This window comes from Lactuca virosa, chromosome 9, assembly GCF_052849685.1.
Source record: "Lactuca virosa cultivar CGN04683 chromosome 9, Lactuca_virosa_CGN04683_v6, whole genome shotgun sequence".
In the NCBI taxonomy this organism is placed as follows: Eukaryota; Viridiplantae; Streptophyta; class Magnoliopsida; order Asterales; family Asteraceae; genus Lactuca; species Lactuca virosa.
Window position 1 is genome coordinate 205,855,840 of NC_136434.1, and position 27,578 is coordinate 205,883,417.

General features: G+C 38.7%; 1 pseudogene; it reads right to left on the reverse strand.

Annotated features, from left to right (window-relative positions):
- LOC145140226 (beta-1,4-xylosyltransferase IRX14-like) overlaps positions 1–27,578 on the reverse strand; it is a 147,819-nt pseudogene that overhangs the window by 23,204 nt on the left and 97,037 nt on the right.

Consider the following 27,578-nt stretch of genomic DNA (forward strand, 5'->3'; position numbering starts at 1 on the left):
CACTAATTCGCTGGATTATTTCATTTTATTAAATATTAGTGTGACGCATAAGGTGCTCTGACACCTCGCACTTCTCGCGAGTGGTTTCCTCTGTTCTCTGTTCTGCCGTGATTGCCTTAGCTTCAGCTGTAAGGATTTGTTGTCCTATAGTGGCTATCTCTTTCTCTAAATGGTGTAGGTGATTCATATTGTTTTCCTGATCTATTTATAGGCATGGTATCCATACGGTGTTCTTATTTTCCGCAGGTATATTGCATTTTCGTTCCACCATGATTCGGGTGTTAACACTGATTTTCATTACTTCGTCATGGAGAGTATGAACTTGAATGTTCTTGCGAGGCTCCCTTGTCTGTTCCTGGTAAGTTTCATTAAATGAACTTCTCAGCTCCTTTCTCTTCGTATGATTCCTTTCCAGAATCCTCTACATGAACCTCCCCTGCTTTTTCTTCGACTCTTCGGTTGATGGTTGCAATGAGGTTGTGGTGTCTGGGTATGTATTTGTACGAGAATAGGGGTATTTAAAGAATATTAAAAGTTTTTATGGTGATCCTTACCGGGTCCTCCTATAGTATTTTAACTTTATGTTTTGTTCTAGAGATCCTTTATATATAGGGTTGGTAAGTTTTAGACTTGTTGCCATACTACTATCACTCCCAAACACATGTTGGTCATATCTCAAATAAATATAGTTGATCAGGCTATATTTACCCCAGATATGATTACATAACTGTCTACGTTTGACTGTAGTGTTCAACACCTAAATACTTTTATATTGTTCTTCTTGTGATACTGATTTAGTATATATGTACATGTATATACTTTTATAAAATATTATTGTATTAAAAGTATAACTCTTGGTCATAGTGTCTTATTCCCATTGTATTTATAGTTGTATATCTTATATTGGTTAATATACTTAGTTCATTATAAACAATGCTCTGATACCAATCTGTCACACCCCAAACCGGAACGGCGGAAACGTTCGGGGGCGGAGGACGTCATGTACAATATCATAACAATGAATAATATTAATCAAAGCAACAACAACCATTGTAAAGTGTTTACATTGTATTCGAATCACAACTTGATTGACACCAAAAGTAAATAGCAAAACAAAGACTTGAAGCTACTATGCTCCGTCTTCACAAGACTTGCGCGTGTACCTGGCTACTATTTTCCTGAGAATACAAGTGATTTTGTAAGTGTATCAACATTTAAGTTGGCGAGTTCGTAAGCATTTTTGTTTTAGAAAGTATGTTCCTTGTTCTTTGAAAATATCACTGCGTTCCTCCATAAAATCATATATTTTCTTATTAGTTGAATGGAATGTAGTCTTAGTACCTTAAGACAAAAATATATAAGTTTCTTATACTTAAAGAATGACGTTTTGAAATTTCATAAGTAATCGTATTTGTTTCCAGAAAGTTGGATTGTAAATCATCTGCTTGTAAAATAATGATGTTTATCTTGGAAAATCCTATGTTTTCCATAAGTTGAGTTGTAGTCTAATATGATCCAAGACCGAAATGTACAAGTATCTTGTAAAATAATGATGTTTATCCTTGAAAATCCTATATTTTCCATGAGTTGAGTTGTAGTATAAGTCTTTTCAATACTTAAAATAGTTACAACTAGTTTTATTTGTATATAAAACTATTTGAAGAGATGTGTTTTCACGTAAAAATCCACGTATAGTCATTTATCATGTGAGTTTTCATAACCGTGGTAACGAATGATTTGCCTACCAGGACGTTCTTTAAGCGTCGTACTGTCTAATATTTGTCACCCATAACCTGTCGGTCGTGCTGTATCTAACAGCCAGGGTGCGGGGTCATCAATCCCGTATAGATCTATAGACAAGTATCACGCTCTCCGGAAGGAGACTCGAGTTATAAAACAGGACTTGCTGGTATACCTTGGTAGGTACGACGAATACATTGACTCACAAATTTCCAACGAGTTTACGTGTTTTTGACGTGTAAGTGCTCGTGTGTGTAATTGTTACCCTTTTTGTTGTGTTTATATAAAAATAAACGTATTTTATTTAATCGTTTCTTTGCCCCGAAAGGGTGGAATAATGTGAATGTTCGGCAAACTATACCTATTATAGTTTAAAATATGCTTAGTTGAGAATGAAAAACCGTTGTGTTTTAACATAGTTTGCATGTAAATATTTATAAAGTTGGTAATAACGTTGTTTCTCATATTTAATAATATGACGTACAGTGCTTATAAAAGATAGGAAAGCATATATAATGGTTTGTATATTTTCACAAGTTTCTTTGTGTTTTACTTGTATTCCCCCCCCCATTAAAACATAGAAAAAGTTATAAAAAGTGTAGGGGTATGAACTCACCTTATGTGTGTTTTCGACTGGATATCGAGATGAAAGCGGTGACCTTCGATTTAGAACACCGGAAGGATATCGTAATCCTAGTGGTTTTATACACATATTAATGTGTGGTTAAGATGTTAATAATCATAAGATGGTTTTGAAAACACTAGGATTTTATATGAAACTTACCAAAGCTTATAATCAACTTGAAGCAAAGTCTCCTGGAGTAGTTGAAGCTCGCAAATGAAAGGAATTGAGTTTGATATTTGAGAGAGAAAGGGGAATGTTTTCGTTGGTAACTGAATAAAATCACAATGGGAAGCTGAATTTGGATAAGATATAGGATAATTAGGAGTGTTTTTGGATGAAACAATATATATTAAAGAGGGTTTTCGGACTAGGCATGTTCTAGTAATGAGTTTTCGTTTCTAATGTCAAAAGGGAAGAGTTTTCGGATCTATAGTCAAAGGTAAAAGATTTTTCGGATCTTTAATCGGCCTCAAATGTGTTTTCGGATCTACCCTTTAGGTTTTCTCCCCAAATGGGCCTTGCGGTTGTGTTTTCAGATCTAGGCAAACCGAAAACACCCACTTGGTGTCATTTCAAATCCGTAAACCCCTTTAAATTGATTACCTTGGGCAAAAACTCCTTGGTTCGAGAATCCGATGGCCGAAAACACATATATGGGGTGATATTTATGGTTTAAACCATATACTTTTAGCTTATATTGATATATAATAGCTTAAATCAACCTAGGTTTTAAACCATACTTAGATACATGCTTATAACCACACCCTAATGGCTATAGAGGATACAATGCAACAAGGATTGCAATGTGGTTTCACTTGTACTAGGTTAGGGTTTAGGTTCTGATGGGTCTAAAATTTCCTAGTTGTGACAATCCTGATGCACTTCATTGTCAGGGGTTTATCCGAAAAACATGGAGGTACAAATACTCTTAGCAAAGGTTGGTTGTACGTGGTTTATAGCATCTTCTCTGGCAAGAGCAACGTCGTCGATCTTCCTGAAGTCTTGTGGGAAGATTTTCGGAAGTTTGCCATCAAACGAAATCCAAAAAAGATTTCCAGCCATAGATTTTGGGCCCTGACGATCCAACAACTATACCGTGAGATGTCCGAACCAATTCCGGTGGATGCGATTCCTAGAGAGGTATTTGTTTCTTTCAAAACTGTTAGGCATTATTGTATTCCGGACCAAAGTTCCTTCGGACCAATTAGACGTTTACCGGAACATATGTTGGCCGTCCTACCTTCTGGATCCATTCATTTGAAACATCATATGGAGACCTAAATTGTGTATATCCCTACACAATCTGCCCCGGTCCCCGTTGAGCCCACTCCGGAGGTGGCCAAGACTATTCCTTCAGGTGGTAAGAAGAAGAAATCTGCCAAGAGGAAATCATCTCCCTTAAAGCCAAAGGCCAAAAAGAGAACCAAAGTCGGTTCCTCCTCTCAAAAGGTAGGAGCCAAGGACATTCTGGCTGACTCTGGCCATCCTCCTACCCCACCTACCCACGATTCCGAAGTACCCTTCAGAGCTTCAATATCACAAGCACACACATATAGGGAGTCTCCTCATAATCCACCCTCACCTTCCCAACAAGGTGATGCCGCTGTTGAACAAAGTTCCTTGCCCCCTGGAACAAACCCATGAGTCTTATTGGAAAACCTAATTCTTTCTACACAAGCACGGTCCAGAAACCCTGTTCCGGACCCCATGCTTTCCAAGGCTGGAGTAGTCCCTCCAAACTTAGGTTCCACAACTGGTCTGATACCCGATAAGGCTACAAGACGAGCAGGTACTAATGATCCTTTGTGGGAAGATTATGTTGACAGGGCTCATTCAAGACATTCGGAACTTACCAGGCCTCAAGTTGAAGCGAATCTCATCTCTATAAGGAATAGGGCCATTCAAAGAAACCTTCCCTTCGTTGCCCCTACTGATGAAATCACAAATCTGGAGTTTGCTTCCGGAGAAACGCCAAAGACTCATCTCCATGATGCTATGCACTCCGATCCAAATGAAGAACTTTCCGATGAAGTCATGTTCGATGATGAAGGTGCTTCTATTGCTGCTCCTCAGCTGTTCTCCTCATTTCTCTTTCATACAAAGCCATCCTCATCAAGGCCAGATTTTGACTTTGGACTCTCATTATCCTCTCCGGAACCGGTTGACGAAGAAATCAATGTGGAAGACCAAGCTCACCAAATGCATTTTGGAGATGAAACTAAATTAACTCCCAAGAATGTCAATGTTGATACAACCTAACCTGGCACATCTGTCACACCCCCAAACCGGAACGGTGGAAACGTTCGGGGGCGGAGGACGTCATGTTTAGTATCACAAGACATGCATCATAGTAATCAAAGTAATAAACAACCATTTCATTAGAAAGAAAGTGTTTACAAAGTATGTGGTTCACATAACATAAACTACATATGTAAATAACAAAACAAGTCATGAAGCTATTATGCTCCATCTTCTGAATCTCAGCGCGCGTACCTGTCTACTAGTTTCCTGAGAATACAAGTTATTTTGAAAGAGTAGATAAGCATTTAAGCTGGTGAGTTCATAAGATTTTAGTGATGTAAGTAAGTTGTAGTAAGTTGTATGTTCTTTTAAAAAAGTTTTCCTGTTCCTCCAGAAAATCCTATATTTCCTGCTTTGATGAAAGATAAGTAAAAATGACTCTACAATCCTTTTTATGAGTACTAAATGGATACAAGTTATATAAAACCCAGAGTAAATAAACAATCGGTTGTGTGTATTTGCCCTAAGCCCACAACCAAACAAGGAACAGGGAATGAGGCGGAAGGCACACATCCCATTGTTTGTTAGATCATCGTTGTATATAAACTTGGCGTATTCACTTGGCACTCACGGAGTTAACTGTAATAGTTCCTTTATAATTGATGAAAACATTCTTTAAGAAAACCCTTATTTCCTTTAGTAAAAATGGTAACCATAATAGTTCCTTCTATAATCACTTAGTTTATACAAGCTATATATAATCAAATATCAAACAGATAGTTAATTGTGTGAATCTTCCCTAAGCCCACAACCAAACAAGGAATAGGAAGTAAGGCGGAAAGCACACATCCAACTACCTATCGGGTATTAATTATGTATAACCCTGATGTATAAACTAAGGTATTATAGAATTAACCACCTAAGGTCCTTTAAGTTATACTGGTTTAAATAAATGGATTAAACCTGTACTGGTAAGTTTCTAGTTTTGTCTACCAAATATTCTATTTGAAAAGTATGTTTTTGTACTAGAAAATGATGCATTGAATTTGTATATTATGACCTGACCCATACCTGGTACTCCTTATGATTACTTGGTGTATACAGAATATATATATATATATATATATATATATATATATATATATATATATATATATATATATATATATATATATATATATATATATATATATAGCTAAGATCGGGTAGATACTAGGCTGGGTGAATCTGCTCTAAGCCCACAACCAAACAAGGAACAAGAAATGAAGCAGAAAGCACACATCCTACTACCTGTCGGATCCGATTAATATATATTCCTGATGTATAAACTAAGGAATCATAAAGTTAGCATTATAGGCCCCTTTCTACTGAATGTACTATGACTCGACTGTTCTGTTTGTCTTTTGTAATGATGTAAGATTTCAGTAATGTTTGTAAAAGTGACTACTGAAGCACTAACTACCTTAAAACCAGTTTGTTAATTAAGGTTGAAATGTGATGTGATTATAACCACACTGATGTGACACGTGATTTACCACGACGACCTAATGGCGCCGAAACTGATGTAACATTTGTCACCCGTAGACTTGCAAGTTCCACTGTAGCTAGCAGCAAGGTGTGAGGTGTCAATCCCGTATAGAATTATACACAAACTCATGCTCTCCCTCCAGGAGACTCTAGTTACAAAACGCAACCTAGCAAGTATATTGCTAAGTTCATGAAGTAGTGGCTCACATTAATGTTATAGTATTCTTGTATTAGTATTGTATGTTCTCTCTGTTCTAGTGTATTGTATGTTCTCTTTGTATAGTGTATAGTATGTTCCTCCCTGTTTGTCATTATAGTATGTTTGAATGCCTAAACTATACCTATTATAGTTTACTAGTATGTTTACTTGAACTGTTACTGACTTGAAAAAAAGACTCATTTATCTACTAAGTTATGATTGTACTTTAAAAACGGAGTTTTGAAAACTATAAAGTAACATAACTTAAAAAGAGTTTTTGAAATGTTTGGATCACTTATAAATACATAAGCAATCAGTTAAAATGATGTTTTTAGCAAAACATTTACACAATTATCATTATGTTCAACTTGTATTCCCCCCCCTTGAAAACATTTAAAACAGTTTAAAAGATTGATTATAGGGGTATGAACTCACCTTATGTGGGTGATTCAAACGAATATGCGCGTAAGGATGAAAAGTTCCACGAATGAAGTCCCGAGACACAAACGAGTCCTAATGACATATAATGGCATATATTGGCATGAATTTAGTGTTTAGAAGCAACTACATGTAAAGAAATACCCTTAGGGACTAGGAAACACTTGGACTAAGTGTTAGAATCACATGTGATTCATCTAATGGGTGTGTACGGCCACAAAGAGGAGTGTACGGCCATGGAGTGTACGTCCGTACACTCATGGTAAATGTGCACAAGAGGGTGTTTGAATGATAGGGAAGCTTGTGGGACTATTGCTCAACAAGAATAGGAACTAGATTCTCACTTTGGAGGCCCTTTTGGGGTGTTTTGAGGGGTGTACGGCTACACATGGGTGTACGGCTGTACACTCCTTTGGTTCCAGTTAACTGTCAATTCTAGGATGTTTAACATGAGTATCTAACATCTACTAAGCATAGGGAAAGGATACTTACACTTTGGAGGCTAAAAGGGTGTTCATTGCCACCAAGAACAAGTGTGTGTTGTTGGTGAAAGATGAAGATCTTGAAGATCTACCCAAAAAGATGATTTCCATGGATGAAATCAAAGGACGTTACTAGGTTAAGAAGAATAACAACTAATCAAATTGAAAGAAAATCTTACATTCTTGAAGATCGGGGTGAAAATCTTGATGATAGTTGAGAGAATACTTGAGTTCTTGACTTGGAAACTGAAGAAATGACTTAGAAATGGAAGGATATTATACTTATGGAGGGGGTGTATGGCCAACATGGGTGTACGGCCGCACACACATGTGTACGGCCGTACACTCCCTCTGATGGAGTGTTCGGCTCCATTTCCACGCGAAGAACTTACGCAACTCACTCATATACCCAATGCTTGAATGTACTGAGCTTTGAACCCTTAAACAGACTCTAAACAAGGCTAAAGGATAGCAGAAACGAGTCTGACACTCGGTTGAATTGAATGGTTGGACTTACAACGCAAAAAAATTTCGGGTTGTCACAACATCCGAACAGCCAGTAAACCAAGAAGATGAAAAGTATAAGTCCCGGACTTCCACTTCGGACACCAGATCTTCTGCTGGAAATTACATCGATCCGTTTGCCCTTCTGGAACTCCGAGACAATGTGTCAGACACTATGAATAAAGTCGATGCCATTGAGTCCTCCGTGGTCGGACTCAATACCAAGCTTGATGCAAAGTTTTCCGGAATGGATTCTAAGCTTAATGTAATTCTTGCATCGTTGTCCAATGTCACCAAATCCTCCCCAACGGTTACTGAACTTGAAGCTCAGCTTGATCAGCTTATCTCTCTTCATCTGAACCATACGGTAGAATAAGTGCAAAAGAAGTACAATGAAAGCTTGGATCACTACCTTGGCACCATCACCATAATGCTCAAGGTCCATGACGACATGATAGGAGCCACCAATGAACTTATTAAACAAACTCATGTTCATCATGAGAAAAAAATTCAAAGGATGAAGAAGGAGATTAAGAATAAGGATGAGATGAATATCATCATGCAACAGGTTCTCATCAAGCTCCTCAGGGCATGTTGGAACATCGTGGATGTTCCAAATCACAAGTTCGACGAGATGCTCTCCATTCTCTCCAAGTTATTTAATCATCTCAAAGCTGAGGCTCCCACAACTGATTCTTATGATTCCCTGACTTCTATTGCTCAACACTAGTTTTCAAAAGGTGTTTGACAAGTTTTCGGACCTGAAGGAATCCTCTATGCTTGCACTGGTTGTCGGGCCTTCCGTTACAAGAGGGGGAGAAGGACCCAGTTCAAGAACTCAACCTTGGAAACCTGTCTCGGAGTTCAGACTCCGAGATGAAAACTCTGATGATTCTTTACAAATCCTTTCAGGTTCTCCATGTGATAATGATGATGATGATGACGATGAAAGTGATGAAGAATATGTGTATGTTAAGAACGGAGTAGTGGGACTTCAAGCTCCAAGGAAATACCCTGCTAATGTGCTAACGGAGGAATAGCAAAGAATTTGGTCAGTAGTCTCTTGGCCATCTACCTTGGTTGATGTTCTTCACTGAATCATAGAAGAGGCTAAGGCAAAAAGCAAATTAACGGTTGACGCCTTCCGAGCCACTACATCAATGCTACCTTCAACTCCCTCTCCCAAGATTTCTTCTATAGATGAAGTCTCTCCACTCCGGAAGCCGGATGATATTCTGGTAGAGCCCCTGCCTTCCTCTCCTCCAAAGTTTGTTGTTGACGTAAACATGCAACACATCCTCTCCGCCCTCCAAAAACAAAAAAAGAAGGGCAAAAAGCCCATCTCGGAAGTTCATTACTCCGGACCTCCTCCAAAACAAAAATTTGGTTGGTCTCAAGAAGAAATTAATCAAGAACTTGAGGAAAGCATCTGGATCCAATTCTTCAAGGATGATAATCCTCATCCAATGCTAGGGTCTCTCCTCTCTGTAGAGATGGAATCTTGCAAGATGTAGACATAGTGCCTTTCATGTACTATGATCTTCCGAACCAAGACTCGGACCAAATTGATTTGCCTCTCTCTCCTTACAACAATTTCTATACAAAGTTCGCTCCTCTCCATCCGGAAGATGATCCTCAAATGATCATACAGACTGAACGTGAAAGATTGAAGACCTTTTATTCCAAGAACGCACTTCCTCAAAAAGAAGTTCGGTCTCGGAAAAGGATCACCAAAATTTCCGGATTCGGAAGGAAGATCTTGACCAAGTTCCAACTTAATTGTGTGCTGTTCTGGTACCACATCTTCCGAACCAAACCAATTCAGAAAACCATCACTGACGCCGACTTCTCTGCAATTAATCCAAATGATATTCTGACAATTTCTGATCACTTCATAAGCCTTCAAGATGACGATCTGAGCATGGGAGCTTACCATGCTACTTTGAGCTTCCTCAAAGATTACATTTCAGAATTTTGCCGGTGCGACTTTGAATTGGCCCATCTGTTCGGAACCGAGAAATACTTAGCCAAAATCGACTTCAGGCTTCCGGAAGTTGAAATATTAGTAGAAGGACTCATTGATGAACCAATTCTAGCTTTTGTCTATCTTCAAAGAAAAACAAAGAAGAAGGAATTCTTTCGAGTCTTTGACAAACATATGTATTCCGCCAAGGCCCTTCAGAAGTTCATCAGTCGAGCATCAAATTCCGACGCACCAGAGCACGTGAAGACAAAGTTCATAAGTCAGTTGCAGTGGTACATCAGAGTCAGAGAATGGTTGTACAGAGCCTATGTGTTCATCAAGGAAGATTCGAACTAAACTGACTGGATTGCTAAGTTCACTTAGGGGGAGATTGTTGGAAACTGAAAGTGAACCTATAGCAATCTCTAACCTTTGGAAGTTCCGAAGTCAGTCTTAGGTCCGAAATGGAATATGGTCCAGAGTCAGTCTGTGGTCAGAGGTGAAGTAAGTGTCCGAAATAGTGAGTATGTGCGAAGTGAAGATTGAAGTCATAAGTGATGATGTTCTGAAATGGAGAATGAGTCTGAATCAGTCTATCCGTCTATGTATTAATTGTTCTTGTCTTTTATATGATGTAACGTTACTTAGGACTTAGTCTTTTTCTTTATTTGGACAATCATGTCACAACCCGAAATATTCTATCTTGTGAGGTCAAACACATAAACTTAAGGTCAAACTTATAGGTTTCTAGACCGAGTATATGTAAGGGTTGCGTGTTAGGAAGTCAACCACGTAAGAACCGAGAGCCTAGATCAACATGCGAGCCATAAAAACTCATCAAGTGAGGTTCACGGCCGCAAACCATGTTCACGGCCGTGAACACTCCTTAGGCCGTGAACTAGTCCCTATTTATATGAAATGGCTGATTTTCTTTCATTTCCTTCTTCCTTGGCCATGATCCTCCCATTCTCTCTCAAGTATCATCCTCAGGAAACACTCTTTTCTTCCCTTAAACCTCCCCTTTCTTTTGTATTTTCTTGGAATACAACAAAGGGCCTTCAAGCACTTGCTAAACACCAAAATCTTCAAGTGTTCTACATGTTCTTGGGCCGTGAACAACTCATAGGGCCGTGAACCCTTCTTCAGGGCCATGAACCCTTCAACTTGGTGTTGGATTAGGTGTCTAAGCCCATAACTATAATTGGTATGTACTTGAATTGATAGCAGCACAGTCCTTTTGGGTTGCCCTCAACCTAGCAACTGGACAAGGAAATTATGAAAGGAGAGATATTAATTTATAAGATTAATGAATTAATATAAATGATTTACTAATATGTTAAAAGATTAATATATTAATTAGAAATCATTATGTTTAATTAATAGTTAACCAGAAATTAATCAGAATTAATTTTGGGGTTAAAAGAATTAATTATAAAGTGCAGGGACTAGTTTGCAATTAACTAATAGTTGAGTGGAAGGTTCCAGAACCCCCTTGGAAGGAGGTGGACGAAATTCTTAGGGGAAACCCTAGAGATTTCGTCCAAGGGGTCCAAATAAGGCCTTTGGATCTTGCTTAGGCCCTAAGCAAAGGATAAATAGGGTTTTCCCTAAACCCTAGTTCCCCCAACTATTTAAGGAGCCTCCTGGCTCACATTTTAGGGTACTCATTCTTTGGAAGAATACCTTGGCCGAAATTGCATACTCCCTCCCCTCTCTCTTCTTCAACTTTCCTTGTTGCTAGTCATTGGGTGTGATTCCATTAGAGGCATTACACTTGTGGTGCTAAAGCTTCCAAGAAGATCAAGATCAAGATCAAGGGAATATCAATTGTTTGCTATAACAATTGAAAGGTATGTAAACCCTAAACCCTAGTTTGTTAATTTCGAAATTAGCCTCTCTCCTCTAGGGTTCTTGTTTTGCAATTCAAAGTTGTATGTTCAATAGTTAAAACATAGATCCAAAGTAGGTTGCATGTGAACTTAGGAATTGTTTTTCTAGTTTATTTGTTGTACCTAAAACCCATCAGTGGTATCAGAGCCATTGTTTGTTTTAAATTGAATTGTTATAATTGTTGAATTGCAAATTAGGGTTTATAGCTATTAAACCCTAAAGGCCAAATTTTCGATTTCTAGGGTTTTGGATAAAAGGGTTTTTTCGAAAACCCTAGCCTCCAAAGAACCCTAATCGAAATTAGGGTTAGGGTTTTGAAAACCCTAGCCTCCTCCCTTGTAAATTTCGAAATTGCTAGAAGTTTTAGGGTTTCTTGTTTTGGATAATTGTTACTTAATTAGATTAATTGGATAATTATCCTTACCCTATTTTTCGAAATTTAGTGGGATAAGGATTAGGATTAAATTAATGGATTAATTTAATTAGATAATCCTTACAAGATTTAATAATTTGATTAATAGTTAATTAAAAGATAAATATTAAATCTAGTTAATTGGTTTATTTAAATTTAAATTTAATAGCTTAAATTTCGAAATTTATAAACCCTTGAAGTTTTAAAATGTTTTAAAACACACCTTATATATATATTATAATTAAAAGTTTAATATTATATATGTATAAGAACATGGTCAGTCAAATCGCTAGTATGCCTCATTCACGAAGCTAATCTATAAGGGGGGTATAAGGAAACTGCATATAAAATGGTAGTTGAATGAGTGTCCACTCTCACCCACCGCTTCCTTGATTAGTGGAGGGTTGTTAGCAGAACGGATTTGATAGGACAACTACTTCTCATTAAAAGTATAATGACATTAAAGAAAGTACTAGAACATTATTTTTAAAATCCCAACTCTAGTTACTTTAGGAAAAATGTGAAAAGTATGCTAATCCATGAAATTGCACATTATGCTTTATTGGTCGTTAGTGGAGCGTGTGTGGTTAACCAGCACACTAAAGGGCACTAATAAAGAGTAGTAATGGGTATCTCATAATTGTCATTTTGATGGAGCGTGTGTGGTTTACCAGCACATCAATATTTAATGATAAATACAATGATGTTACCAAGCACATTTGCATGGTTATTCACATCTTGTTTGTGATCCTCGGCATCCCAGTCACAAATAGAAGAGCATAATCTGAGATTAAAACATGCCATTGAATAGTTTCAATGTATCTCAAAAGAATTAGGAATTTCACTTCGTTTGTTTCGTCTAATGGTGGAATTGGTGAATCGTCATTCACCTACCTTTATGAAATTTACACTTGGATCTCGGCATCCCATTTCTAAGTTGTGAATCTTCATAGTTGGATCCTAACCTTGATATTTTATCTTTGGGTTATTATAGTGAGGTATCTTGAAATCTAACTAAAACTTTCTTTCTTTTCAGATGTCTACTCCTGGAAACACTTCTGCTTCATCCTCCTCCAACCAGAACTTCTCTTTGCTCAATATCTGCTCCAATGTCGTTATGGATGGCTCAAACTATAACGATTGGATGCGCAACATCAAGATGGCTCTTCGTTTTGAGAACAAAGAATATGTTCTTGAAAAGGAGCTCAAAGAGCTTGATGAGTCTGAAGCTACTCCTGAAGATCTTGCTGCCTACAAGAAACATTACGATGATGCTACCAAAGTGGCGTGCATCATGGTGGCAACCATGTCCCCAGAACTGCAGAGGTACTATGAGGACTACTGGCCTTTTGAGATGAACAAGGACCTTATGGAAAAGTACCATAAGCGAGCTCGTCAAGAAAAGTTTGAAGTAGTCAAGTCACTCATGGCTTGCAAGATGAAAGAAGGGGAATCGGTTGTGTCACATGTGCAAAGAATGCAACGCTACATAGAGCGTTTGGTCAAGCTCAACATTCACTTTGATGAGGAATTGGCCATTGATATGGTCTTGAACTCACTACCTGATTGTTATGGTCAGTTTATTCTAACTTACCATTTGAACAATACTGAGCAGACCTTGGCCCAATTGCACAACTTGTTGCAGACAGCTGAGGCAGGGATGAAGGGTAAAAGTATACCCTCCACACCTACGAGTGCCCCTGTTTTGGCTATTGGGCAGGGAAAAGCGAAAAAGAGGAAAGGTTCTCCCAAGCAAAACTGGAAGAGCAAGGCTCAAGCTGGGTCATCTAGTAATGGCCCAAAGGCTAAGCCCAATGGTTCCACTCCCCATGTTTCTGATCCAAAAGAGGCAGTTTGCTTTTACTGCAACCAAAAGGGGCATTGGAAGAGATCTTGCCCACAATATCTGCAAGATATCAAGGATGGCAAAGTGAAGCCATCTTCGACATGTATTTACACTATTTCTGCTAATAACTCATTATCTTCTCGTTCATGGGTCCTTGATACAGGATGTGGTTTTCATATCTGTTCTGATTTGCAGGGTCTAAAGGAAAGTGGGGAGATAGAGCGAGGAAGGATAAACCTGATCATGGGAAACAGAAAGTCTTCACCAGTAACCAAGATCGGAGTTTATCAGCTTATTCTTAGTAATGATGTTAGATTAGATTTAATAAATTGTTGCTATTCGTCTGAGATGACGAGAAACATTATTTCATTTTATGCATTGTTCAGACAAGGTTTTACATATCCTTTTAATGATTTGAATGGTTCAATTTCTGTTTATAAGAATGGTGTTTTTATGTTTGAAGCTTTGCCTTGTAATGGTGTGTATGAAACAGTGACTTGTGTTGATAGCCTAGGAAATAGTGTACTTAATATTGACTTGTCTAATAGTGTAGACAAGGCATGCTTGTGGCATTGTCGTCTTGGACACATTAACAAGAAACGCATAGCCCAACTCCAAAAGGATGGAGTGTTGGAATCATTTGACCTAAAGTCAGATGATATGTGTGAATCTTGTCTTTTGGGAAAGATGACAAAATCACCATTCACAGGGTCTTGTGAAAGAGGTGAAGGTCTGTTGGATCTCATACACACGGATGTGTGTGGGCCCTTCAGATCAACTACAAGAGATGCTAATCGATTCTATGTGACTTTCACTGACGATTATAGCAGATATGGATATATCTACTTGATCAAGCATAAGTCAGAAACTTTTGAAAAGTTCAAAGAGTTTAAGCATGAAGTCGAAAATCAATTGGGCAGAAAGATAAAGATACTTAGATCCGATAGAGGCGGGGAGTATCTTAGTATCGAGTTTAACGACTATCTGAAAGAATGTGGGATAGTCTCACAATTGACTCCTCCTAGGACACCAAAGTTAAATGGTGTAGCTGAGAGGCGCAATCGAACCTTGTTAGACATGGTTCGTTCTATGATGAGTCGGGCTTCGCTTCCTATTCACTTCTGGGGGTATGCCTTAGAGACAGCCGCCCACATCCTCAATCCTGTCCCTACAAAGAAAGTTGCCAAAACACCTCACCAAATATGGACAGGGAAAGTTCCCTCGTTAGCACATATTAAAGTCTGGGGTTGTGAAGCTTTCGTAAGACGAGAGACTCACGACAAGCTAGCAGCTAGAAGTGAGAAATGTGTTTTCATTGGTTACCCAAAGCAGACTTTTGGATATTTGTTCTATAGGCCTAGTGAGAACGTGGTCTTTGTAGCACGAAGAGGAGTCTTTCTTGAAAGAGAGCTCATATTCAAAGAGGACAGTGGGAGCACTATTAACCTTGAAGAAATTCAAGAGTCAGCCAATGAAGGAACCTTAGATGACACTAGCACTCAACCAGAGGAAACAGTTCCTGTTGAACCAATCGATAACTCATTACCTCTTAGAAGATCCACTAGGGTGAGTGTGCCACCTGAGTTGTATGGTTTTCATATTACTTCAGATGGTGACACATTCATAAGTGACAGAACACTGGTAAACTTAGATGAACCAGTCACTTATAAGGAAGCAATGGCAGGCCCAAAGGCTTCCAAGTGGAAAGAGGCAATGGACAGCGAGATTAAGTCCATGTATGACAACCAAGTTTGGAATTTGGTTGATAGTGCACCAGGTCGTAAGACAGTTGGGTGCAAATGGATCTTCAAGAAGAAGACATACATGGATGGAAATGTGCACACATTCAAGGCTCGACTGGTTGCAAAAGGTTTCACTCAAACCCCAGGGGTTGACTATGATGAGACCTTCTCGCCAGTGGCTAAGATTAAATCTATTAGGATATTGCTCGCCATAGCTGCCTTTCATGATTATGAAATCTGGCAGATGGATGTCAAAACTGCTTTCCTTAATGGGAAGTTGGCTGAAGATGTTTACATGAGTCAGCCAGAGGGTTTTGTTGATGCAAAGTTCCCCAATAGAGTGTGCAAGCTTGAGAAATCCATTTATGGATTGAAGCAAGCATCTCGCAGTTGGAATCTTTGCTTCCATGAGAAAGTCAAAGAGTTTGGTTTCTCTAGAAGTGAAGATGAGTTCTGTGTGTATATCAAGGCTAGTGGGAGTATAGTAACTTTTCTGGTGTTGTATGTCGATGACATATTACTCATTGGTAACGACGTTCCAACCTTGAAAGAAGTTAAGTCTTGGCTTGGAAAGTGTTTTGCCATGAAAGACCTTAGAGAAGCTGCCTATATTCTTGGGATTAGAATATTGAGAGATAGAAAGAAGAGACTAATTGGACTTAGTCAGAGCACATACTTGGATAAGGTACTAAAGAGGTTTAGTATGGAAAATTCCAAGAAGGGAGAGCTACCTATCCAGAGCAATACCAATTTGAGTAAGACTCAATGCCCGAGTACAGATGTTGAAATAGATGACATGAGTCGTGTACCTTATGCTTCCGCTGTCGGATCGATCATGTACGCTATGACATGTACTCGCCCTGATGTGGCATTTGCTTTGAGCATGGTCAGTCGCTATTAGGGAAACCCAGGTAGAGCTCATTGGATAGCAGTTAAGAATAGACTCAAGTATTTGCGAAGGACAAAGGACTGGGTCCTTGTACTTGGTGGCAATGATACTTTGAGAGTAGATGGTTACAGTGATGCCAGCTTTCAGACGGATAGAGATGACTTCCGTTCTCAATCGGGCTGGGTATTTTCACTGAATGGAGGAGCAGTTACTTGGAAAAGTTCCAAGCAAGATACGGTGGCTGATTCTACTTGTGAATCAGAGTACATAGCAGCGAGTGAAGCGTCGAAAGAAGCAGCTTGGTTGAGGAACTTCATCGGAGATCTCGGAGTTGTTCCAACCATCCAGGAGCCTATGGAACTGTTCTGCGATAATGAAGGAGCGGTTGCCTTGACAAAGGAACCGAGAGATCATGGTAAAACCAGACATATCGACAGAAAGTACCATTTCATCAGACATAGAGTAAAAGAAGGCCATCTTATAGTAAAGAGGGTGTCATCTGAAGATAACCCAGCAGATCCCCTTACAAAGGGTCTGAGTAGGGCTAAGCATATTCAGCATGCTCGGAGCATAGGACTGAAATATGATATTAGTTTTAGTAGTTAGATTAGTTTTGTTCTGAAACTTGTAACAAAGTAAATGTAATTCACTTTTGGTGATTAAATAATAAAGTATTATTTATAAGTTTGGTTTCTGCCTTTTGTCAATTGTTTATTATTGTGTTTCATTTTTGCATGTTTTACTTCCCGAATAATAAGATTATTCAAACTCCACAGTCGCTCGTACTTTTGGAAGTAAGTAGTGAATCAAGACTGTCATGAACCTGATTGTAGATTGTCTAAAGGATAGACATGGCAATAGAATTGCTGCAACATTCATGAGTACTCAGAAATTGAGATTTGAGTATTGGATAAACCCTCGCTCAGAGTATCACTTCATGGAATTCATCACGAGTAATACTGAGACGATAATATCTTATAATTTTGAAACGAAGATATATGAGTTGTAATTTACAAGTCGGTCATGCATTGGTGATACGAAAACGCATCAGTAACTTGGTGTTATGAAACGTATTGTCATGCATAATTTGATAAGTAAAAGATACAAGCATATGAGTCAACGTTTATCCGTTCCCTTTTCCCTAACAGGAAAAGTGATATCTGTGGGCCCCTCGATGATTTGGTGTTGACTTATGTGTTGAGCCCAGCCAGGACTAAATTGATGTGTTCAATTAGAAGTCCTACATCATCACAAATCAGGAATCGGGAAACATAGATTCTGGACAAAGAGATTGATTACATTCCATATCTTATGTCTAGGGATATCTAGCAGAACGAAAGATTATATGATCACTTATCTTAGGACACGTAACTGACTGGGTCAGAGTTCGGCAGCAGCTTTTGGAAGCTACAATTTGCTGGTCAAATTTAGAAGGCATACTAGCAATTATAGTTACAGACTTATCCAAGTGGGAGACTGTTGGATTAGGTGTCTAAGCCCATAACTATAATTGGTATGTACTTGAATTGATAGCAGCACAGTCCTTTTGGGTTGCCCTCAACCTAGCAACTGGACAAGGAAATTATGAAAGGAAAGATATTAATTTATAAGATTAATGAATTAATATAAATGATTTATTAATATGTTAAAAGATTAATATATTAATTAGAAATCATTATGTTTAATTAATAGTTAACCAGAAATTAATTAGAATTAATTTTGGGGTTAAAAGAATTAATTATAAAGTGCAGGGACTAGTTTGCAATTAACTAATAGTTGAGTGGAAGGTTCCAGAACCCCTTGGAAGGAGGTGGACGAAGTTCTTAGGGGAAACCCTAGAGATTTCGTCCAAGGGGTCCAAATAAGTCCTTTGGATCTTGCTTAGGCCCTAAGCAAAGGATAACTAGGGTTTTCCCTAAACCCTAGTTCCCTCAACTATTTAAGGAGCCTCCTGGCTCACATTTTAGGGTACTCATTCTTTGGAAGAATACCTTGGCCGAAATTGCATACTCCCTCCCCTCTCTCTTCTTCTACTTTCCTTGTTGCTAGTCATTGGGTGTGATTCCATTAGAGGCATTACACTTGTGGTGCTAAAGCTTCCAAGAAGATCAAGATCAAGATCAAGGGAATATCAATTGTTTGCTATAACAATTGAAAGGTATGTAAACCCTAAACCCTAGTTTGTTAATTTCGAAATTAGCCTCTCTCCTCTAGGGTTCTTGTTTTGCAATTCAAAGTTGTATGTTCAATAGTTAAAACATAGATCCAAAGTAGGTTGCATGTGAACTTAGGAATTGTTTTTCTAGTTTATTTGTTGTACCTAAAACCCATCACTTGGGCCGTGAACACTCATGTGTTCTTGGACCGTGAACACCATTTCAGCCTTCCAACTTGCTTCTAACACTCCTTTGGTGAATTATTCTTGCATCCTAGGTTGTTTCCTAATTGCCTTTGTAGTTAGATTCACTAATATCTTGCCTATATGTATCATTACATGCTATTTAGGACTCATTTGTGCTTCGGGACTTCACTCGTGGAACTTATCATTCTTTATCGAATCTTCAATTGAATCACCCACATAAGGTGAGTTCATACCCATATAATCTACCTTTTAAATGATTTTAAATGATCTTTAGGGGGGAATACAAGTATAACACAAGGAAATCTCGTGTTATAAAAGATAAATTGCTTATTATGTCTTTCATACCTTTACAAATGTGTTTAAAACATTAAACTTGTTAAAACATGGAAAATAAGCTAATAAGATATAAGTTAGTTTATGAAACAAAGGAAATCTTTTTGCAAACTTATCTGTTATTTATCAAAAAGGATTTTCACATTATTACTTGTAAAGTCGTTAATCTTGCTTGTGAGACACGTCTTCGAGTATTCACGTAAGTACTGGAGGAAGTCTACCCTTATGAACCAGAGTCTCCTCGAGGGAGAGCGTGAAATTGTGTATAGATCTATATGGGAGCAAAAATCCCACACCCTTACTGTTAGCTACAGTTGGACCAGCAGGTCTGCGGGTGACAAAGTCATAAACGATACAGGCGTCTGTTACACGTCGTATCTGATGGGTTTTGAGCATTCTAACACTCCTATGGTGTACGTGCAACCCTAGAAACCTTGGATATATGTTTTACTAAGATACATGCAAATTTGATTTTTCCAAGGTTCTTAACCTAACTAGCATGGCATGGGGAACTTGAAACATAAAAGCTAGTAGAAGAACATACCTTTCTTGTTGCTTGGATTCCTTAAGAACTTTGTGAGCCTAACATCCGAAATGTGATGCCTTAAATGTTTCACACAACACCACAACTCTTGGAATAACTTTGAGAGAAGTACACTATCACTCAAAATCGGCTAGCCCTCTTTTTTCTTGTCTTAGTGCCGATTTTGCTAGCCTATGGGGTCTTTATATAGTGTTTCACAAGTAGGGTTACACCATGTAAACCCTAATTGACATGGCTTTTCATTTCCTCCATGATCCATGGGTTTTAACCTCCATGGAGCACCCTATGGGTTTTAGCCCAATCCAATAAACCATGGGCCATTAGCCCACTATATAAGAATGGATGATTTACACAATCAAACCCAAATGTTTAGTTAGTCTCTTTTTGATCACAAATTAATTCCAAATTAATTCTTGATCAATACTAATTAAAAAAAAAATTTAATATTAATATATTATAACTTATAATATATTAACAAATCATAAGTGTCCTTCTTCTCATTTTGTCTATCCAATTATCATGATGCCATACAACCCAAATGGACCATGCCAATCGGGTCAAGTAGATACCAGAAATAGTTATGGACTTAGACACCTTATCAAAGTCTCATGGAACTAAGATGACCTGCCATTTAAGATAAGTGATCATATAATCCACTGCTCTCAAGATATCAGCCGGACAAATACATGGAACAATGTCGTACTTATTGTCCAGCAGTTTGTTTCCCGATTTGTTTGACATAGAAGTAAACTGAACACATCAATTTGGTTTTGACCGAGCCCGATACATAGGTCAAAAAAATTCATCGAGGAGCCCATATATCGCTTCTAATCCTCCAAGTACTACAAGGAACAGATAAACTTCGATTCATATGCTTGTGCTACTACTTGTTGAATCATACACAAAGGCACGTTTTATAACATCGAGTTACCAATGCGTTTTCGTACAATCAATGTATAACCAACTCATAGTTAACAACTCATATCTGTAGGTTTGAAGACTTATATGATATTACCGTCTCACGATCACTAGAGATAAATTCCATGAAGTGATACAAGTGAGCGTGGGTTGAATCCAATACTCGAATCGATATTCCAAGAGTAGTCATGAATACTACATCCCCTTTGTCCCAGACAAACTGCATACCCATTCATGACAGTCTTGCCTCATTACCTACTTCCAAAGTATGATTGACTGTGAATGGTTTGAATAATATGATATACCATAACATAATTATTCTGGAAGTCAAAACATGCAAAAATGAAATGATAGTAAACGATTGACAAAAGATAGTAACACTTTACTTATAAATAAACGACAACTTTTATTTAATCATCAAATGTCAATTACAATTTACAAATTTCAAAAGCTATCTAATCTCTAAAACTAATATCATCCCTTAGCCTAATGCGCCTCGCATGCTGAAGATGCTTAACCCTACTCAGTCCCTTCGTGAGGGGATCTGTTGGACTCTCATCCGATGATACCCTCTTTACCACGAGGAGTCCTTCTTCTATTCGATGTCTAATGAAATGGTATTTTCTATCCATGTGTTTGGATCTCCCGTGATCCCTTGGTTCCTTCGCTAAGGCAACTTCACTTTCACTATCACATAAAATCTCCATAGGCTCTTTTATAGCTGGTACTACTCCAAGGTCTCCAATGAAGTTCTTCAGCCATATCGCCTCCTTTGCTGCCTCGCTTGCTGCTATGTACTCTGATTCGCAAGTTGAATCAGCCACGGTCTCCTGCTTGGAACTTTTCCAAGTAATTACTCCTACATTTAAGGTAAAGAACCAGCCTGACTGCGAGCAGAAATTATCCCTATCAGTCTAGAATCTAGCATCACTATACCCTACTACTCTCAAGTCATCACTCCCACCGAGGGTAAGGACCCAGTCCTTAGTCCTCCGCAGGTACATGAGAATGTTCTTTACCGCAATCCAGTGAGCCTTGCTAGGGTTCCCCTGATATCTGCTGACCATGCTCAAAGCAAAGGCCACATCAGGATTAGTACATGTCATATCATACATTATCGAGCCTACAGCGGAAGCATACGGTACTCGACTCATCTCATCTATCTCAGCCTCTGTACTCGGGCTCTGAGTTTTACTTAGTCTGGCGTTACTCTGGATCGGTAACTCTCCTTTCTTGGAATCCTGCATGTTGAACCTATTCAGCACCTTATCCAAATAGGTACTTTAACTAAGTCCAATTATTCTCTTACTCCTGTCTCTCAAAATCCTTATCCCTAGGATATAGGCAGCTTCTCCAAGGTCCTTCATAGCGAAACACTTCCCAAGCCAGGAATTCACCTCCTGTAGAGTTGGGATGTCATTTCTTATGTGTAGTATGTCATCCATATACAGTACCAAAAAGCTAACTATACTCCCGCTAGCCTTGACATATACACAGGACTCATCTTCACTCCTCGAAAAGCCAAACTCTTTTGACGTTCTCATTGAAACAAAGATTCCATCTGCGAGGTGCTTGTTTCAATCCATAGATGGATTTCTCAAGCTTACACACTCTATTAGGATACTCTGTACTAACAAAACCCTCTGGTTGACTCATGAAAACATCCTCAACCAACTTTCCATTAAGGAAAGTCGTTTTGACATCCATTTGCCATATTTCATAGTCATGAAATGCAGCAATGGCTAGCATAACCCTAATGGACTTAATCTTCGCAACTGGTGAAAAGGTCTCATCATAGTCAACTCCCGGAGTTTGAGAAAAGCCCTTTGCAACCAGTCGCATCTTATAAGTGTGTACATTCCCATCCATGTCTATCTTCTTCTTGAAGATCCATTTGCACCCAACTTTCTTACGACCTGGTACATTGTCAACCAAGTTCCAAATTTTATTGTCATACATGGACTGTATCTCGCTGTCCATAGCCTCTTTCCATTTAGCAGACTCGGGGCCTGCCATGGCTTCCGTGTAGCTGTTCGGTTCATCCAAACTTACCAGTATACTATTACTGATAAGTGTATCACCTTCCGCAGTAATATGGAAACCATAGTAATGCTCAAGTGCATTCTTAACTCTAGTGGAACGCCTCAGAGGTACAAACTCGTCAGTTGGATCAATTGGAGTTTCCTCCTCAGGTTGATTGCTAGGGTTTGAGGTTCCTTCACCACTTGACTCTTGAATTTCTTCAAGGTCAATTTTCCTCCCACTGTTTCCTTGGCTTAGGAACTCTCTCTCTCTCTCTCTCTCTCTCTCTCTCTCTCTCAAAAGACTCATCTTCTTGCTACAAAGACCACATTATCACTGGGTCTATAGAAGAGGTAGCCAAAGGATTTCTGTGGGTAGCCGATGAAAATACACCGCTCACTCCAAGGTTCGAGCTTATCGTGAGTCTCGCGCCTCACGAAAGCCTCGCAACCCCAAATCTTGATGTGGTCCAAATTGGGAACTTTCCCAGTCCACATCTCGTGAGGTGTTTTGGCAACCTTTTTGGTAGTGACTAGATTAAGGATATGGGTGGCAGTCTCTAAGGCATACCCCCAAAATGAGATTGGTAGCGAAGCTCGAATCATCATGGAACAAACCATGTCCAACAAGGTTCGATTACGCCTCTCAGCCACACCATTAAGCTGTGGTGTTCTGGGAGGTGTCAATTGTGAGACAATCCCACATTCCTTAAGATAGTCAAGGAACTCTGTACTAAGATACTCACCACTTCGATCGGATCGAAGCATCTTAATGTTCCTGCCCAGCTGATTCTCCACTTCCTGTTTAAACTCTTTGAACTTTTCAAAGGTTTCTGACTTATGCTTGATTAAGTAGACATAACCATATCTACTGTAATCATCAGTAAAGCCACATAGAAGCGGTTAGCATCCCTTGTGGCGGTTCTGAAGGGTCCACAGACATCTGTGTGTACAAGATCCAACAAACTCTCACCCCTAGCACATGTACCAGTGAAGGGTGACTTTGTCATTTTTCCAAGTAAACAAGATTCAGAACTATCATCCGACTTTAGGTCAAATGACTCTAAGACTCCATCCTTTTGGAGTTGGCCTATACGTTTCTTGCTAACATGTCCAAGACGACAATGCCATAATGATGCTTTATCCAAGCTAGTGGAAGAATCAATAGACAACACATTATTTCCTAGGTTATCTACAACGAACACAGTTTCATATACACCATCATAAGGTAATGCTTTAAAATAAAGAACATTATTATAGAAAGCATTAATACCACCACATTCATTATCAAATAAAAAAGCAAATCCTTATTTGTACAAACCGTGAAAGGAAATAATATTTCTCACCATTTCAGACGAGTAACAGCATTTATTCAAATCTAATCTTAACCCACTACTTAGCAACAAAGAATAAACTCCATTCTTGGTGACAGGTGAGGCTTTCCTATTCCCCATGATCAAGTTTGTAAGTCCCTAATCTGCTTGTGTATCAATCAGATCCGTTTGATGGTGCGGAATCCCAATCAAACGGATGATGTCAGATCAAATAGAAGAGAAGGAGAAGAAGAATATGATGAATCTTGTATGTATTGATATGAATGAAGATCCGGATACAAGATTCACACACACTAACACACACTCTCTTTTCTCTCTCTTTCTCTCTCTAGAACACCTTCAAATGCACACATTTAAGCTTCTCTAGTGTTCATCAATCATCAATCTATTCCTCACACCCCTCACCCCTATATATACTCGACTGGGCCGGCCTTGGGTTTACGGCCGTAAACGGAGTTTACGGTCGTAAACCTGTTTACGGCCGTAAACACTATCTGGCCGTAAACCTGACCGTAAACACATATAATATTACAGAAAATTACAATCAACTAGAAAAGCAAAGTATAAACCATATTTTTGACCCAACAATCTCCCCCTTGGTTTATAGCTTTCTTTTCTTTTCTCAAATGACCCAACAAGCTCCCCCTAAAAAGTAGCTGGCTTTTCTTCATAATCTTCATTGGGAGCTTGGCTTTAGCTTTAATCTTCAAATTCTTCACGACTTCAAGATGAACATATGAATCTTCAATGAATGACTTCATCTTGAGCAGTTGGGCTTTTCTTCAGAATTTGGCATTGAACGCACGTTGGGTGAGGAGGCTTCTTGTACTGATTCTTGAAAGATAGCGCTTTCAGCTTGAGAATCTTTAGAGAGAACATGAGAGAGAACAAATCTTTTGGGTCACTTCAGCAGGTTCATAGATAGCAGCGGACTGATTGAGGAGGCTTCAATGCAATCCATCACATAATCTTCAATTTCAGCTTCACCTTGCTTCTGGGGTTGAAAGATTGAATTTTAAAGAATAATCTTCATTTCTTGCTCCTTCGAATGAGAATTCTTCGATGCTCACGGATGAAGCCTTGGCTCAGAAATCTTCAACACAAACTCAATGAGTCTTATCTATACCTGAAATCACTTTTCAAGACAAAACAAAACTAAAAGAAAACTTTAGCACACAATATTTTTGGATTTTTCATATTTTCTGAAAAAAATAAAACAGAAATAACACTATTTTTGGCTTTTTAATTTTTTGATTTTTGTTTGGTTTTCAAAATTTTTAATTCTCCCCTAATATTTAAATTAGAAGAAACTTTGAACAAATTTAACAAAAATAAAATGATATCTAACTTTAAGAATGATTTGGGATCAATGTTTTTAGACAGCCTTTATCCACTTTTCGGTACCTTTTATCTTCACGTCTTTGTCTGGTCGATCGCCGGTATTGTGGTCCACTTAAACACGAAAAATTGTGACAATTTTAGGACATACTATTTGTTATAAGACAAGGTGAACCTAAGTTCCTAGATATTATATCTTAAGGACCATTCAGCTGACGACGACCAGGGATATTGTTGTCCACCTAAATTGAGCAGCGAGATCTATAGACAATCTTTGAGTGTTCAATTTTAATTGTACTGGAACATGTTTCCCGCTTCCTGATATGCCCCAGTAATCAAGAACTTCCAGAGTACTCCTTACATCGGGTGAGCAGACAATCATTAAGAGAGAAGATAGATTCAGATTATTGTTAATTATAATTTTAGAGGGATTGAGAAGTAGAAGGTTGCATATGCTGTGTACCAGGTCGGATTGTGAGTCACGAAAAGGAGACAGCATATGGCTAACAGATAGGAGGAATTTCATAGATATAATTTGCAGAGAAATAGATTTGCATATGTTGCAGTCCAGGTCGGATCTCTTCCAATCACGTAAAGGAGGCAACATATGACTGACAGATAAGAAGAGAAAGAAAACAATTTTCTACAGACCTAACTCATCGGAATTTACCAGTCGCCCCATCAATACCGGATTTAAGGACAGAATCCGCACATCGAGGAAAAGTTAATCCACAGTTCCAAGTACGGGTTCATTTAATGTGACGAGTAGATTCCCATATATATCTCCCTGCTCAACCTATCCAAGCGTCGTATTGTCAGACTAAACGGATCTAACTAGGTCAAGATATGTTAAGTCTAACAATTTCTTAAGTTCAACTCTGCCTAGTCAAGTCCATTTAGAATCTTTCGTGCCTACCGACGCATCAAACCAGAGTATAGACCCTTCAACTTTGGGTACGTTACGCAGACTCAGATTGCCTGTTATCACTTGATTATATCACTTCCCAAAACATCTCACTCAAACTCATTTCATAACCAACATATTTTTAGATTTTCTGATTTTCTAATTTTTGTTTTGTTTTTATTTCTCCCCCTAAATTTGTGCATAGGAGAGAAACGAAAGTAAATGCGAAAATTTAAACTATCCTAAAACAAAAATTAGTCTTTAAAGCGAATCAGCTTAAGAAAAACTCAGGAGTATAGAGAGGAAAACTCAAACCGTAAGTCACCGATTGAATTTGCATCCAGAAGGTCTGAGAACAGCACGCATAATCTCATAACAGATCCGAAAATTCTTCATGTCATTAAGCACTAACCCCATGTGTGATCCCTTCCTTTCTTCCTTTCTTTCCTTTCCCGCAAAGGACACATACTCTCAAACAATAGTTATGAATGTTGTACAGTTGAGAGATGTCCCCTATCATGTGCCTGAAACAGCCACTACCAACAAACCGAAGTCTGATGATATGCCTCCATAGCTGCTCCGACACAGAGTGAGATCAGTTGGTCTTTGGAACCCAGTCCATTTTGAAACTGGGTCGACCTTTGTCATCCTTGCACGGTACTCTCTCCCATGACATATCCTGTTTATCACAAACAAAATATGAAGAAATATTAGAGTCATTAGTTGATTTGGGAGAGTGAGCCTTTGGAACCCATTTGTAGTTAGGTTTAACCCATTTCTTTTCCGATCCGATGGGTGACTCAGTACTTTCTTTTGATCTTGATCTCGGCCATTGAGATGACTTTGATTTTGGCTTCACGGGAGCATCTCTTGGATTTGGCTTCTTGGCCGGCATTCCCTTCTTGTCCTTTGGATTTTGATTCTTGGCATTCTGCGCGTTCCAGTCATCATGGTCTGAACGTGACCTTGAGGGGTTTCTTTTTAAGTATCTCCCTTTTGGCGCGTTCTGCCAGCCTTGTGCATAGTAAGGAACGTATGCGCGATTTGGACAATTTCTGGCAATGTGTCCAGGTGTTCCACAGTGAAAACATGTCTTTTTCTTCACTGTGAAGTTGTTTCTTCCTGCCCCTGGTGGCGTATCTTTGCCTTGTTCCTTGCTTTTCCCAAACGCACAGTTACAACATGCACTCTGTTTCACTGGAATTGGTGGCCTGTATTTCTGAACAGCAGGTTGATCAGAAGCAACTGAGTTCGAAGCAACCGATTCAGAGTTCAAGGAGATGTTGGTTTGTTCAATGGTGTTCTCCTTGTTCTCATCCTCTACTA